This window comes from Cervus elaphus, chromosome 23 (genome assembly GCF_910594005.1).
Source record: "Cervus elaphus chromosome 23, mCerEla1.1, whole genome shotgun sequence".
Lineage (NCBI taxonomy): Eukaryota > Metazoa > Chordata > Mammalia > Artiodactyla > Cervidae > Cervus > Cervus elaphus.
Genome location: NC_057837.1, coordinates 62,522,404 through 62,528,085, shown reverse-complemented (window position 1 = coordinate 62,528,085; position 5,682 = coordinate 62,522,404).

The window sequence follows — 5,682 nt, the reverse complement described above, 5'->3', positions numbered from 1 at the left end:
GTGGTAAAGAACCTGCCTGCCAAAGCAGGAGACCTAAGAAACCCAGGTTTGATTGCTGGGTCTGGAAGATCCCCTGGAGGAGGGCATGGCAATCCACTCCAGTATTCTTGCTTGGAGGATCCCCATGGACAGAGAAGCTTGGTGGGCTGTAGTCTACGGGGTCACAAACAGTCAGACATGCCCGAAGTGACTTAGCAAGCACGCATGTTTGGTTAATAAAGATTCCCCCACTAGACTGTAGATTCCATTATGGCAGGGACTATATACATCTCGTTCATGGTCTATGACCAGCACCTCACTGGCTCAGAATAGAGATTTAATAAATATTTTTTGAATGAATAAATTCAAAAGCCAGTGCCTGGCGCAGAGTAGAGACTTAATAATATTTTTGAATGAGTGAATAAATGAACTGATTAGGAGCCAGAATCTTAGCCAATGGACTACCAGGGAAGACCCACATCAAGATTTTTGGATGCTAACATTCCTTTATTCTAAATTCCACAAGCCTACAATTTGAATTCCCTAAACATTCTGAGAGTCTGATTTTAACTTGGATCTTAGGGTAGCCCAGAAATGGCCAAAGCTTTGGAATCAGAAATAACTTGGTTCATATCCAGGCTCTCTCATTTATTAGCTGTATGATCTTGGGCAAATTGCTTTCTGTCTCTGAGTCTTGGCCTGTAGATTGGAGATGACAGTGCCTGCCTCACAAGGTGCATGAAGATTAAGACATGGTATGTAAGGGCAGCCCTTGCTTTGATTTCCATCCCACAAGATACCACAGTTTTAGATTTTGGAAACCTCCTACCCTCTGCTGAGATCCAAATGCCTCCCTGGGTGCAGTATGGTGTCACAGTGAGCTCTGGTGCCAGACTTGCTGGGCTTAGTACTTCCTGTCGCTGAGCCTCAGTTTCCTCATCTGCCTAATGGGGATAATAACAGAACCTAGGATGAGATGGTTGGATGGCATCACCGACTCGATGGACATGAGTTTGAGTAAACTCTGGGAGTTGGTGATGGACAGGGAGGCCTGGTGTGCTGTGATTCATGGGGTCGCAAAGAGTCAGACACGACTGAGCGACTGAACTGACTGACTGACTGATGATTATCTTGAGGGTTAAATGAGATGATCCACAGAAGCATGCTGGTCATGTAAACTCTCGTTATTACAGCCTTCACTGGATCTGGGAGGCCAGGAGTGTAGGAATCTCTGCTATTTGCCTAGGAGCCCAAGCACAGAGGCCTCCTTGTCTGGATGAGGCCCTGAGGTTCTTGGTCCAAAAGCCTGAGCCTGCAGGACCTTCTATGGGAATTTGAGACTGGTGAACTGATCTGCTCCTCTCTCCTTCCTTTCCCCATCCCCCTCTCTTATCTCTTGGGAGTGAACTGGTTTCCCTTGGGAGCTCTGCCCTGGGGTTTGGTGAGGAGCCAGTCCTGCCTGTATGTGTCTGGAAGGTCAGTTTCTGAACCAAGCAGAGTGGCACCAGCTGACATAGTGGAGGGGTAGTGTATTCCTCCAGCTATAGCGCCGCTGCGAGTGGACTGACGGGGGCACAGCTGATTGGCATCGCCCACACTGCGTGATCATGGAGACACACACACACATTCTCTCTCTCTGTCACAGATACACAGAAAAAATACACATACACACCTACACACACATGCATATACATGCACACACACACCACTGTTTTCTCTGTTTTTACATCCTTCTTCCTTCTCTGCTAGCCTCCTTTTATTCTACTCACATCACCCCTCTCCTTCCTCCTTTCTCTTTATAACCATAGAAAACAGTCCCCCAGGGGAGGAACTCTTTCTCACCAAGTTTGTCTGGGGCTCATTAAGTCTTTTTTAAGCAGGGCAGTACGTGGGGTGACTTTTAAGGATCTGGCTTTAGGATTTGGTCCTGGGAAAGGAATCTCATCTCGCTTCTGGTCTCTTGCCTCCTGCCTGATTCCACTTCCCTCCCCCTCAACCCACCCCTCCTTCAGAATGAAGCTTTCAAAAGCCAAATAAAATGCTGTTCTCTTTTGTCATTGTTTAGCCTCAATTTTCTCAGGTTCCTCTACAATCTTGAAGCACAACCATATTTTAAAAATAACAATGCATATATATATATATACACACATCAATGCATATATATATACATATATTTATGTGTGTGTATATATATATATATATATATATAGTGTTAAATTTCTTTCTATCTTCCATTCTTCCTTCCTTTCTTTCTCACTTTGTCTCTTTCTTCTATATATTGGGTTGACCCAAAAGTTCATTTAGGTTTTATCCAATATTTATTGAGTATCAGGTATATGTCAGACCCTAGGTTTTCTTTATTTGTGTCTGTGGTGTTTTGATACTTATCACTCTAAATTAAAGTTATTTGATTGATGCCTGTTTTCCAAGATTATTATGACTCACTTTTTTGTTTTTTGTTTTGTTTTTTGGCTGCCCCTTGAGGAATGTGGGATCTTAGTTCCATGATCAAGGATTGAACCTGTGCTCCCTTCTGTGGGAGCATGGAGTCTTTACTACAGGACCACCAGGGAAGTCTGATAACTCACATTTTTGAATGTTAATTGTGTAGTACAGGAACTATATTAAGTGGTTTATGAATATTATTTTATGTATTCCCCATAATAGTCCCAGGTAGAGTAATTTTCATATTCCTATATCATAGATTATGAAATGGAAGTTTATATGTTAAAAAAGTCATCCAGGGCCACAGAGCTGGAAAGTGGCGCAGTGTTATATGTCAATTACATCTCAATAAAGATAGGAAGAAAAGGCACAGTAGGGATTTGAACACAGAAAATCAGAATCCAAAGCTCCTGCTCTTAAGCACCATGAGATCCTCCCCCACACACAGTGGACTGTATGTCCTGTGAAGTGAGACTGAGGCTATCTTGTTTACAACTACTTATTTATACACCGACCACTGTGTCTGGCATAGAGTAGATAGTCAATAAGTGCTATTGATTGAACGAATGAACTGTGGAATCATCCTTTGCTGCTATGTGGGTTGCAGAAAGGCGTAAGGGGGATATGAGCTTGGAAGCCAGGAAGACCAAGGTTTGCACAGAGAACTGTTCTTACTAGCGCTGTGCCTCAGTTTTCTCATCTATAAAATGGGGATAATATACAGACTGAGTAGAATTCATGTGAAGTTTAAATGGCAATGCATATTAATCAGCCAGCTCATGTGCCTATCTATAGCAAACTGAACAAATGACATCTATTTTTATATGTACATGTGCATACAATGCATCTACATTATGCACGTAGCCTTAGTAGGTTTTCAGTGGTATAGAGCCACTCCCCTATTGTTGGATACTTGAGTTCATCCCTAGTTATTTGCAAACAGATGTTTGATGAAGGACAACTTGTACACTTATCTGTTTTCTTTCTTTCTTTATTGGAGTAATCATATAATTGCTTTACAATGTTGTGTTAGTTTCTGCTGTACAATAAAGTGAATCAGTGATATGTGTATATCTATATCTATCTATCTATCTATCTATATCTCCTCTTCCTCTTGAGCCTCCCTCCCCCTCCCCATCCCACGCCTGTAGGTCATTACAGAGCACCGAGCTGAGCTCCCTATGCTATCCAGCTGCCTCCCACTAGCTATCTGTTTTATACATGATGGTGTATATATGTCAGTGCTACTCTCCCAATTCATCTCGCCCCCCCCCGCCCAGCACCTCGGGTCCACATGTCTGGGTCTCTATCCTGCCCTGCAAACAGGCTCCTTTGTGTCACTGGACCTGTTTTCTTGTGAGCTTCTTTTTTTCCCCCTTGATGGTATCTTATGTGGAAGATTCTACTTGCCAGGGAATCTGTATACTGATGTGGCCCGATTTATTGTCCAACAGCATCCCAGGTAGGAGTGGAAGATGGAGACAAGGAGCAGGTATGACGGCTGGTTGAGGTATGTGAGGTAGTGTGTTTTTTCCGGTAATGATCACATCTCATCTGTCTAGTGCCCAGGGTCAGTGTCCAGGCACTGGTGTCAGACAAGACTAGGTTTGAATCCCAACTCTGTCGACTCACAAATGTGTGAACTGGGCCAATTAGATCTTCTAAATCAAAATTTTCCTGTCTGTATAGAGGTAGTGTTCTTAACTGTAGCTGCTTCACGAGGCTACTGTAAAGTTAAGAAAACACATGAAAATGCTCAGATCTAGGCCTGGCCAATTCAATAAATAAATAAAAGTGGATTCAATAAAAGTAAGGATTCAATCAATGAAAGTGACTATATTGATTGCATAAGATTCACAGAGTAAAATATATTTCCCCACTTATTTAATCCTGACACAGTCCCTGTGAGGTAGGGGTTATTTGGACCCCCATTTCATAGATGAAGTAATTGAGGCCTAGAGAACTGTAGTGCCAGGACCAAGGTTGATACGGAGCTCACAGTTTCTGAATAGGGTTCAAAACCAGGTCTCCAGAGGTCGAGACCCAGAGCCCCACCTTCCAGCCTTCTTCCCTCGCACCAGGAGTTCTGGGTTCTCTGGCCGGTGTGGAATTCAGGCTTTTCTGTAATCGACTGTGAAGAACAGGGGGTTAATCTCTTCAACTTCTTTCTAATTTCGACATGGGGAGTGTTAACCCTTCCCCAGCCCCTCAACAGCCAGCATCGCGCTTATCCCAGAGGGCGGGGCCTGTCAGCATTAGCTACCACACCCCACACTAAGCCATGCCCACAGACCAAAGCTCCGGCCCCACAATGGGAAACCCGCGGCCTCAAATCTCTCCTCCATTAGCCGCCCCCTGCGAAGTCGCTTGCAGCTCCATGTCTACCTCTTAAACTCAAGCCTTGTCCCTGGAGTCCGGCGCTCCGCCATATGCAGCACCACCCCAAAGCCCAAACCCTCGCACCACGACCCATGGTTCTGTCTCTTTTTCTTGTGATCCAACGGCTGCGAGCTACGGCCTCGGCCCTCGACTGCTTCGCCCGGCTGTCTCCTGCTGGTCCCGGGCTGGACCACGAAGCTGCGCCCCAGGGCTCCGCCCACCGCATTTCACTCTCTCTTTGCCTTAACTTCGGGTCCCGCCTGGACACCCTTACGTCCCCATGCCCATGATGTTATTGTTCAGTCGCTCAGTTGTGTCCGACTCTTTGTGACCCCATGGACTACAGCACGCTAGGCTTCCCTGTCCATCACCATCTCCTAGATTTTGCTCAAACTCATGTCCATCGAGTCGGTGATACTATCCATCCATGTCACCACCTGTTGTCCCCTTCTCATCCTGCCCTCAATCTTTCCCAGCATCAGGGTCTTTTCTAATGAGCTGGCTTTTCGCATCGGGTGGCCAAAGTGTTGGAGTTTCAGCTTCAGCATCCATACTTCCAATGAATATTCAGGGTTGATTTCATTTAGGACAAGGTTTGATCTCCTTGCTGTCCAAGGGACTGTCAAGATTGTCTTCTCCAGCACCACAGTTCGAAAGCATCAATTCTTCAGTGCTCAGCCTTCTTTATGGTCCAACTCTCACATCTGTACGTGACTACTGGAAAAACCATAGCTTTGACTATATGGACCTTTGTGGGCAAAGTAATGTAGTCTCACAGTATTCCCTCTGGCTCCTGGGGCCCGCCACAGCCCATTCTAGCTTGTCGGTGACCACGCCCTTCTCTGTTAGCCACACCCCAACACAGCCCCGCCCACCGAG